The 11,189-nt window shown below is 46.2% G+C and overlaps 1 non-coding gene across 1 annotated transcript; it reads left to right on the top strand.

The window, feature by feature from the left end:
* The first annotated feature begins 1,701 nt into the window (after window positions 1-1,701).
* Trnaa-ugc (transfer RNA alanine (anticodon UGC)) lies at window positions 1,702-1,773 on the top strand. The gene has a single exon. It is a non-coding gene; the product is annotated as a tRNA-Ala (tRNA).
* The last annotated feature ends 9,416 nt before the right edge of the window (window positions 1,774-11,189 follow it).

The following is an 11,189-nucleotide window of genomic DNA, read 5'->3' as shown; positions in this document are numbered from 1 at the left end:
CAAGGTGTTAGGTGTGTTGAAACGTATGCAGCGGCAGGCGAACCTGGAGGGGGCGTTTCTTTGTGCTATATCTTGTTATATGGCTACGTTGCTACAACTGCAGGGGAAACAAGACGGGGCCATTGATGCTATCGCTGTCAATGTTTTGGTTTCAGGTTTGGGTCAAGCTTTATTTTCATTGAAAATTGTGTTTTTCCTCTTTAGGAAATCTTTTTGAAGCGTACACCTTTTCTGTTCCGGTTGAATTATTCCGAAAGGTTTGTTTAGTATAATTCGCGAGTCATGCCGATCCGTGCCCTCTGGTTATTTGTGTAAACTCTAGTTTTGTAGAGGGGGGGGGGGGGGGGGGGGGCTTGTTTGCGAGACCACTGAGCACTCGGTGGGGCATGTCGGCCAAAATTTTCGCCGTCGACTCACTGGCAGAGCGAAAGAATAGCAGACGGCTACAGAACAAGTGACTGCAGCAGCGCTGCATTCGTACCACTGCTGACCCTGCCAGGAAGACGTCAAGTCCAAGCGCGGCATCTCGGCAAAAATTTTCGCGTCGATTCACTGGCACAGCTAAAGAAGACCAGAGGATAAGGGAACGAGTGGCTGCAGCAGCGATACATTCGCACCACTGCTGACAATGCCAGGAAGACGTCAAGTCGAAGCGCGGCTCGCCGCCTGCCTAAGCCGACGCACCAACCACCACCCCTTGAACGCGCTGTATAATGGAGTGTGCAGCAAGTGCATGACGCAGCAAAAGGTACAGCAATGTGATATGGCGACAAAATTCTGATACCGGCCCCCAGTCGAAAATGACGGCAAGAAAAATTTCTGTAGTTTGTCGTATTTTCGCGTGTCGTAGTGTTGTCTTGTCGTATTATTGTCGTGTCGTTATTCTGACGTTCTGTCGTGTGTCGTATTCCTGTCTTGATTTAGATGTTCCGTCATGCCGAATTCCTGCCCTGTCGTGATCCCGATGTTCCATCTGTATGCACACGATTTTAATGTCACTGCCTATTGAGAAGAGTAGCGTAAATGGCAGTTCTGCTGTGACGACAGGAATGTTTTTCGTTGAGAAAATTCACGTTGTGTTTACGACAGAAATGCGTGTCGCAACAACAGATGGCTTTGTCGTAACAACAGGGCTCCTGCTCTCACAATCAAATTTGCTGCCGTACGACAGGAATTCCTCTTAGGTTTTTGCAGTATTGCTGTTGTGAATTTAGAGTGTGCACAACGAGGGGAGCCACAGGCAGCCAATGCCACTGCCAAAGCAAGCAAGAGTGCCTGACCAAGACGGTTAGAGCGCGAAGCACAGTTGAGACGGTGTGCGAGACGCGTGCGAGAAACGCCGTGTAGCGGGCTTCTAACGCCTGAGCAAGGCAGACAGATATTCAAGTTCGCGAAGGAGAGGGACTAGATGCTCACATATTCTTCAAGATCTATCAGTCGATCCTTCATTATTTTAATTGTCATTGACATGTTGTGTTTTTCGAAAATGCCCGCAAAAAAGTGAAAAATTTAGCTTCCACGGGGTCTGTTACTTCGCAGTAGTCGTGGTACCAATCAGAGTAACTCAACTGCTTGCATCTGAAAAAAAAAAACACTTAAATTATTGCACAAATGTTACGGTGAGTTTGTAACCACAAAACGTGCACCCAATCCGCACGTAAGCACGCTCTAAATGCAGTTTGATTTCGCACGAAATTGCCCGGGGGTGTAGCTCAGAGGTAGAGCGTTCGCTTTGCATGCGAAAAGTCCCGGGTTCGATCCCCGGCTCCTCCACTGATTTCATTTGTTCTTTTTCCCCGCGGGGATGCGCCCGATCGATGAAATTGTGTGCCTCTTAAGAATTTTTTGTTTCGATAGCTTTCCAAAGTGTTCTTCGTTATTACTAACCTTGTGTTCTACAACATTTCGGCAATTTTTACTAAACAAACGGGGTTAGGATGTCCACTAAGCAAACAAGGACATCCTTCTTCGATATAATGTATCAATAACTTCTGGACACAAGATAACATCCCAGATAAATAAAAACATGCAGGCCAAACGGATCAAAATTCCAATCCCCCGCCTCATTCGGTTACCTCATCTTCTTCAGGTAAACAAAGCCGTCATATATGATGCACGCCTGCCTTTCGCCTTACACTGAGGAGCTTTCCACGGATTATGCGTGTTTTTTGGCCTCATCTGTCTGCGTAAGCCGCACTTCTCCATCTCAACGAAGGCGACCGAACTTCAAGGAGCCGTGAAGACAAAACACAACTTCAAATCGAAAGAACTAACATTTTGTAACTCACTAAGCTCTTTCCCAGCAACGGAAGACGCTTTTGTAACCCCAAAGAACGCTAGAAATACCCAAAAACTTTCAAATTTCGCGCTGCATTGACGTATTATGGGTAGGAGGGACGTATTATGGGCCTACACTAAAAAACATAACTATTATATAACTACTCGTTAGGTTTATGGTGATACGATCTAAGGGAAATGGAGGGAAGATCCCACTACAATCGCCCAGTCGTGAGGGACCGCCAATCGGATAAGCAGGATTTTATGACGTCATAGAGAAATCGCCGGAAAGTGCCTGGGGAGGCGCGGCTGCTTCATATGTTTTTCCTTAATATCTCGATTATTTGTATGAAGCTTGTGATAAAAATGGCGTCATTGTTGTGAGAAGAAAGCACTCTTCTTTTTAGTTAATTAAACTTGTATTTTATCTTCATTGCCCCTTAACAGCTGTGTCGGAAACTTCGCCTGAAACTGATAAGCAGTGGGAAACCTCAGCTCTGCCTCGTTCCTTGCATATCTCGAATACGGGATTAACGGAAACCCGTACCTCCCGTGCGTAACTCACCGCATTCAGCAATTTAAAAAACAGAAGCTTCAGAGAGACACTTACGACAGCTTAGCTTTTCGAATGAGAAAGTATAACCCTTTATTTCGGGCTATGGGATCCTCTATTGCTAATGGTCGGTCTGTCGTGATTACCGTATTTTCGCGCGTATAACCTACGCACACACTTTCCGTCGACGAATAAAAAATATATGTTTCCCCGCGTATTGCCCGCATATTTTATACATAAAAGGATGTAGCAAAGCTACTACTCAAGCAACATTACACATTTGTTTACGCAAAAGAACTTACCTAGCTGACTACGTAACTAGATTTCGTGCAACACACACATTTTTTCAGTTGGTATATTGGTGAGCTGTGTGTGCAAAATAAGCACTGTCAATGGGATAACAGTGGCTTAGTCGCTATTACTGCTGTGGGGGCATCCCGGCCGAACGTGCATTGCGGTGAAGCTGCATCAAAGGAAATACATCGCATTAAATCCCGCACCTCTTCTTCCCCCCTGAAATTTTCGCATTTTTGGTGCACGTTATCCACACGAAAATACGGTATATCTGCTTCTGCTGCGGCAATGTCTTCGTTTTCGGAAGGATATACATGCCTGGCGTGGAATCTTCGCGTCCTAACGATTGCGCTGCTATCGGCTACTGGTGGTTTCAGCCGCAGCGATCGCCTGGCTCTGCTTGCAATGCGGCATTGTATGTAGCCCCGCATCATCGCCTCCTGAGGCGTACTTCCGTGGGCAACCATGTTTCACAGGTGCTGCTTAGGTAGACGCTCCAGAGGCCGTCGCATCAGACACAGCGCAGGTATACAGAAACTTTTCTAGTTGTGCGACTGGGTCCTCTCATTGCCATTGCTATTAGATCATCTTCCGAACGGCTCGCTTTCTTTTCTCACTGCTATTACAACTGAGAGGCTTGGCCAGTCGGTCTCGTCATCCCTATTGAGCTTTGGCGTAAACATGCTTTGCACATTCCATCCCTATGAACTGCAGTGGGGGAATGAAGCACTTCGACTAACGCTATTTCGTTTTATTGGGAGTTCATGATATACGTGTTAATTCCTCTCCGCTTTTATTTACATGTTACTATTGTGACTATTCTTTACTTAAATTCTTTCTTTTATTCTTTACTTCACTATTTGTTTTTGTTTTACTTTATTCTTTACTTACAGCCATTATTTATATGTTACTATTGTTACTGTTCTTTACTTAAACTCTTTCCTTTAATCTTTACTTTACTATTTATTTTTAACTTTACTTTATTCTTTACTTACAGACATAATTTATATGTTACTATTGTTACTGTTCTTCACATAAATACTTTCATTTATTCTGTACTTTGCTATTTATTTTTTACTTTACTTTCTTCTTTACTTACAGACATTATTTATATGTTACTATTGCTACTATTCTTTAATTAAACGAATGGTGACTCAAGGTCTCGAAAGAGCTAGAGAAAGCCGTAAAGGAGATAAAGGCATCTACATTTGCGCGTCTATCCCCGTGGTACTTGCCTTTGTAATAACGCGAGAAGCAGATGCCGACGCATCTATGCAAGGCGCCACCCTTCACCCCCTCCTCCTTTTTTTGACATGTAATCAATATTATTTCTTTTTTCACACTTCTCCTCTTCCGTTCCCCCATTTTAACAAAAATCCATCCGACGATCACTCGAGATGGGCGGTATATATACCTAAATTACCCTCTGTACGATCGAAAATCTGCAAAAAGTCATTTCGAAGCCCCCCTCGCACCTAGAAACGCCAGAGACAGGCTATACCGCATCTCCGAAAGCTCCGACAAAGACGCGTACTCAGTATCGGGTGCTGCAGCTCCCATCTCTCTAATACTCTCCATCATAGCTAGCGTCCTTCTAGCTACGTTTTCTACTCCCGAGAGCGCGGTTTTGTGCCACTGCGACAACTGCGATTCTCTGAACCACCGCAGCCTTCCGCTTTCAAGAACCATTATTCGGGCCGCGGCAGGCGCGTTTTTCTTACCTGGCCGCGCCGCCATGCCCGGAGAGTGAGTCATACACTCTGGTATGTGTTTGTCCTCCGCTTCCACCATCAATCACTACGCTAACAAGAACGACCAGGGGTGAATGGGGTCCAGGGGGGGAGGGGAGGGGGGGGGGGGGGGGGCAGGGGGGAGCGGAGCGAGCGGCCAGCCGACAAGACGTTCTTGCAGTTCGCGCGCGCGCCCCGCCGTTTGTGTGAAGACGGCTAGCGCCTTCTGCGGTCGTTAAGAGCAGCTACAGCTGAACTCGCGGGTGGGGTGAGTCTGGCAACCAGAGTAGCGCGCGGCGTTTAAACCTCATCGCTCGCTTTGAACAGAAGCGTCGTTGAATCGATTCCCAACTGCGATATTATCAGCGGTGTACCGGGTCATGAATGCTGAAGCCGTCTTTGCCTCGGCCCTTTCAAAACAACGTTAAATGCTCATTAAGCTACGTGCACACTAGCGTCGAACTTGCCGTGCTACCCTGCCGACGGCCGCCAGCGCGTCGCGCCGCAGGCTTTACCGTTGAACGCGTCAAATTCGCAGAGTTTTCCGCTCGCTGAAAGTGATGGTGTAAAATTAGACGAAAATGGTTGCCCGTAGAAAGTGTGACTGCATGCGTTATGTTATTACTGCCAGTGACACCAAGTGATACCCTCCCACCTAACCTCCCTTTTTTCTCCTTTTAAGCTATACGATGTTCAAAAAAATTCAGGATTAGTTGCGCTTTCGAATGACTTAACCCTACTTTTTTTATTAATTTAACCCTTGAATGAGAAGTCTGTCACAAAGCTCACGGTGATGTTTCGTGGCGGAGCACGAGGTCGCGGGTTCGATTCCCAGCCGCGGCCGCCGCTTTTCTGAGGGAGGCGAGAAGCAAAAACACCCATGTGTTCGAGATTTCGGCGCACGTTAAAGATCTCCAGTGGACAAAATTAACCCGGAGCCCTCCACTACGGCACGCCTCATCGCCTGCGTTGCGTCGGCGCGTTAAACACTGCAATCAATCAATCAATCAATCAATCAATCAATCAATCAATCAATCAATCAATCAATCAATCAATCAATCAATCAATCAATCAATCAATCAATCAATCAATCATCGACGTTTCATGGCGTAGGTTCGTACTAACAAGATCACTATTGCAGAGCCAGGCACGCGCGTACGGCTTACGATGAAATGCGTCCTCGCAAAACAGAAAACGAACGCAACACAAACCGAATGGTGCCCTACATCGCGATTTGTCCAGTTACGAACGTGCCGGAATTCGCGTGGTTAACGTCTCTAAGCTCTCGTTAGGAAAGGAGGTCGAACGAGCCCGGCCAATTACGCGGGTAGAACTTTCGTACATTGCGGTCAGCTCCGAGGTTTTCTGTACGGGTGGGTTCCGGTCTGCCGATATGAGAAGGACCATTAGCCGCTTTCTTTCGCCCCCGTTATTTGGACCCCAAGGTGTACGTGGCGGAGGCGAGAACAACGTGAAAGCGCTTGGCGTGGGCACTCTTGTTTTGTTTCGTACTGTGTCGCGCATGCGCACCTACACCAACTAGTCCAATTTAGCGGCCTTGTCAAGCTCCTGTGTTGGTACATTTATTAAAGCGAGAGCTTTCTTAGTGGGGCTAATGGCGTCGTGCAAAAAAAACTACCGCATTTCCCCGCAGACCGGATGGTCCACCGAAAAGCTCTGGGGCGGTATTCCCGTGTTTTGTCCCTTTTGTGTCCCTTTCAAAAGTGTCCCTTTTGAGCGAGCCCTGATTGGCTAAAAGCGAGCACCCGGATGTGACGCCATGCAAGCACGGCGGAGCTATGAGCCGTGGCTACTCGGAGCAGACGATTTGGAGCAGACGATTTTTCGTCGCGGTTCGCTCGCGGAACAATAAACACACAAAAAGATACTCTGATACCGTTTTAGTTCTTTAAAATGCGTTTGCAAGAACAGTTACGCTATTTCAATAAAAGGCCCACTGCTTAACCGGAAGTACGTCACGATCAAACGGGCGCAAAAGGGACGTTTTCGAAAGGGACAGTTACGAGAATACCGCCCCTGATAACATATCTGGACACACGGCGTGTGTATGAAAACGGGCCCTTTACATTGTGTCAAAACGGTTACTTGAAAATCGCGAAAAAGTGACGCCTCTAGATGAGACACAATACATACATCGATCACGAATAAGAAGGCATACAATAAAAGTATATTTTAATCTCACGAACCACGTATGGGTATATATTTAGATCGTTCGTAGTGCGTTTACTTAGTGCGCGAAAAATCGTCGCATGGGTTCGTTCTCCATTTGAGATTTGGGTCTTGGGAGGTTTGACGATCGATCGGGCGCACTTTCAGCGAAGGGGTTTTGACGCAGTTTTGACGCACTTTTGATGTGAGAAAGCTTTCGGGCTTCTCTCCACTTTTGAGGGTAAGTTGCGCTTGTTAAGAACACTGAGACGGACACGGGAAAAAAACGTAGACTTTCACGAATGCTACACCAACTAGCCCGACATCAAGCTTTAGTGAACTTCTCTCAACTTTCTTCAGGAAGGGATGGTGAAGTTTTTCTGCTGATCGCCATTGCCAGCGTCATCGTCACGAGAGTGAGCGAGGTAACCCTTTCCTCGCACGATACAGGGGCGCATGAGCAGAAGATTCATTATACTGCCTTGTAAAACTGTTCCTGGCGGCCCACCGCACCGCACCAGTCAAGGCCACGAATCATGGAAGACAGCAGAACACGGGCTTTGCGCAAAAAGGAACAAGTGCACATACAGGATTGACGGGACGTGCTCAGACTCTCGACTAACCATTATTGAACAGACGAAACATTAAAGTACATTTGATGCGTTTTTCTTTTCTTTTTTTTTTTTCTAAATAAGCCAGATCCAGAAACCGAAACTGAGTCGGATAAAGCTGCAGTGACAAGAAAAACTCAGCAACTTTCCCCTAAACAAGCGGTGGCTAGGTAATAGTTGGAGATAACGCCCTGAAAACTTGCACGCAGATTGTAGTTCGTATCGAAAATGAGCCGGATCATGCTGTTTCACGGATCAAAATGAGCCAAATCTATTTTCCCAATGGGAGTTTGCTTTTTGTTTGAGTGTTCAGACTGTTTCGTGGGTGTTTTCGGAAGGTTTTCTTTTTGCATTTTGAGCCGGCTTATGAATTCAGACGGCAATCAGGAGATCGGCGAAAGATCTGTCCCCAGATGTCAACGACGAATTCAACGGAAGGAGTGAACGCGATGAAACAGAGATATGAAACAATGCTTTCATATTGTTTCCCCCGTTTCAACAAAACAACTCTGGCTTTATTTATTGGTTCATTACTTGGATATTTAGCATTTCAGTACTTAGCTAAACAGCGGCCGCTTAGAAGCCCTCGCGACCCCCCCACTCTGCGTATACGAACCACTTCATCAAGGTGAAGAATTGGAGAATAAGATATGAGCAGTATTCTTGTGAAGCGTTTTGGAAATTTGCGGCAAAGCAATGGCGAGCTTGCTTGATTCGTTAATGCCTTGAGGCTAGCCCAAGATAACTATCTTAGGCAAGAACTCGGGAAGAACTCCAAAAGAGCAGCTACTGGTGCCAAGAGGACTCCCCTGCTCTGCATGTATAGTTCCACTGTTCTTGATGACCTGTAGCATATTTTTAATGCCGTTTCCACCAAAACTCAATCGCAGAATGCTTGAAAGTCCATTTAAATAAAGTTGTCATTAGAATGCAGCATCAACTTGAGTGTTTCAATTCAATATGAGCCAAATTCAAACTTATCACCCAAATATTGCTCAAATTCACGGCATAATTTTTAATTACTTGTCAAAAACTTCCCCTAGCCGACATGTAAAATGTATGACATAATAGTTTTGACGGCGCTGCATCTGGGTGCGGTAACAAACTTCCCCTCGTTTCTCAAATTCGCGTAAGGTGGATTATCTGGCTCATTTTGAGAAAAAAAAACGCCTCATTTGATCTCAGGCGGCTCATGCGTCCTCATTACAAACAGCATATTCGGTGAAGGCAGCTCGTTCACCTTCCTAAAGATAGAGTCAAGATACGGCATCTCTTGCTTGCGAGGGAACACCGATGTGCCACCCACACAATCTCCCCCCTTCTTTCCGATGTGACAAACTTCTTGCATTTCCAGTGCAAAACAGTTGTTTTGCCGCCGCCACCCAATTTCTCACTGGGCTATAGCTTAGGCCTTCAGTACACAGAATATCAAATTTGGGATAGGCGTAATCTCGGAATATGATGACGCGTTGCTCCAAAGAAGAAAACTTCTTGCCCCTTAAGACATGCAAGGAGACGATGATACTGCGTCAGAGAAGGGAGCCAGTCCACTCGCCAAGGCTTACTACGACCGTCCGTTGACGTGTGATGCGCTGTAGTCCGTTCAAGGCAGCCAACAGGGGTTCTCCGCAATTATCCATCCCGGATTGTCCGAGAATTGCCCGATACGCGATCCGGCGTTCGATTTTTCCATGCGTTCCTACGGGACTTCTGGTCCGAAGGCAGTCCTCGGACTGCCCGGGGACTATCCAGGACTGGTAAATGGAGGAGGCCCACAGTCGTAGAAAATTTCGCCCCTCCCGCCTTCTCCTTTTGATTTCAATTGGCGGGAGAATATGAATTTCAAAAGGGCGTAGAATGGGGCTAGTTGGTGATGATTCATATTGAATTGTGCTACGTTTACAGACAAATAGAACGCTAACAGGACTGGGACGAGGCGCAAACTTGCAACTGTTTATTCAAAAAGACGACAGAAACGGGGTACACCTGAATATACACACAAGTGACACTCCGCACTCGCTAGGTAAAACCCATAAAGCCTAAAGCCAAAACATGAAAAAAAAGAAACCCGAACATTTCAGTGCACGCACATTTTGGCACGCGCTAAAGACAATATAACGCGCGAGATCATGGAAGCATATCACGTAATCACAGAAGCGGAAGTGTGCGTTAGAACTCCGTCAATCCTGCTTACTGGTGAGGAACTAAAATTCAGTCAGAGAGAGCTACCATGGCGAGAAACATAACATACTGCAAGTAGTCATTCCCACATTTTCGCGTCAGTGTTCTCGTGCACTGTTATCGTCTGAGTAGATCTGTTTCTGCACCTTCGTATTTTGGTTTTAGGTTTTATCGGTTTTTGCCGTGCAAGCGCCGAGTGTCGCTCTTGCGTGTCCCGCATTTCTGTCGTCTTTTTTAATAAACAGTTGCAAGTTTGCGCCTCGTCCCAGTCATTTAAGCGTCCTGTTTGTCTGTATACGTAGCGCAATACAAAATGGAGAATATGAAGGCGGGGTCAATAAAGCTAGCAGTCAGATAAAAAGTTAACGAAAAAAAGCTGCCGGGCTAGGAGGGGGAGCTCGGAAAGGCGATGACTACCATCCATCCTGCCCCTTGTACACCGTTCCTGTACTACATCCTACTAGCTACTACATCCTGTACACTGTTCGAGGGTGCAGTAGCTACCCACGGTAATACAAGCTAACTGACCCCCAGGGTGTGAACAGGAGCCACTTCTATCACCCGCTACAGCCTTTCTAAATCTCTGTTCTTGTATAATTGCGATGACAGAAGGTTGTGATCGACATCGGCTTGGCTTGGCTAGAGTACTCGAGATAAAAGCGTGTGCCTCCTCTCTTTCCTTCGACTACAAAAGCCGAATTTCGACTATTGTAGACAATGTTTTTTTTTTTAACACGAAAGTGTTTTATTCCCGGATTCACGAAGATTTCACTTACGTCATATCCGCGTCGGAAGTGACGCCAGTACAACGAAGCAAGCAGCCTGTAAAGGTTGCACCCCTGTACAAAGTGTCTTATTGCGGGGAAGCAACCTTTAAAACCAAAGAGTTCTTTATACTTAGGGTTGTTCGTTTTCGGGTTTTATATTTTAACACGAAAGTGTTTTATGCCGGGATACACCAAGATTTCACTGACGTCATATCCTTCACAGAAATGACGCCAGTACACCTTTGCCGAAGTGACCCGTTAGCAGGACGTCGCTCGCCAAGCTCACCCACAAGACAGCCGCCGACCCGCAGATCAATCTCAGCTGAAGATTTCGCTGCACATTTCGCTTTCGTGTTTTACCGATTCCTATGACAGAGGAATCAGCCCCAGTTATTTTTTTTTTGTTTTTTTTTTTTTTTTGTAAAAGCACACAAAAAAGCTACTCAAAATTGAGGTCGTTTGAATGTTCTTCGCTACCATTCTCCAACACGGGGCAGCTAGTAAGAAAAGTGTATTTATAGATGAAGTCTCACTGCTCTCATCCGTGCGTGAATGCATGCATACCCTGAAACCAGAGTTCCAATAAAGTGGATTCTCTCTCTGTCTC

The sequence above is a fragment of the Haemaphysalis longicornis genome, unplaced genomic scaffold (assembly GCF_048455015.1).
Source record: "Haemaphysalis longicornis isolate Haplotype H1 unplaced genomic scaffold, Haemaphysalis longicornis Haplotype H1 scaffold_12, whole genome shotgun sequence".
NCBI classification, from domain to species: domain Eukaryota; kingdom Metazoa; phylum Arthropoda; class Arachnida; order Ixodida; family Ixodidae; genus Haemaphysalis; species Haemaphysalis longicornis.
Note: the sequence above shows the minus strand (reverse complement) of the source record. Positions and strands in the feature narration are given on the sequence as shown.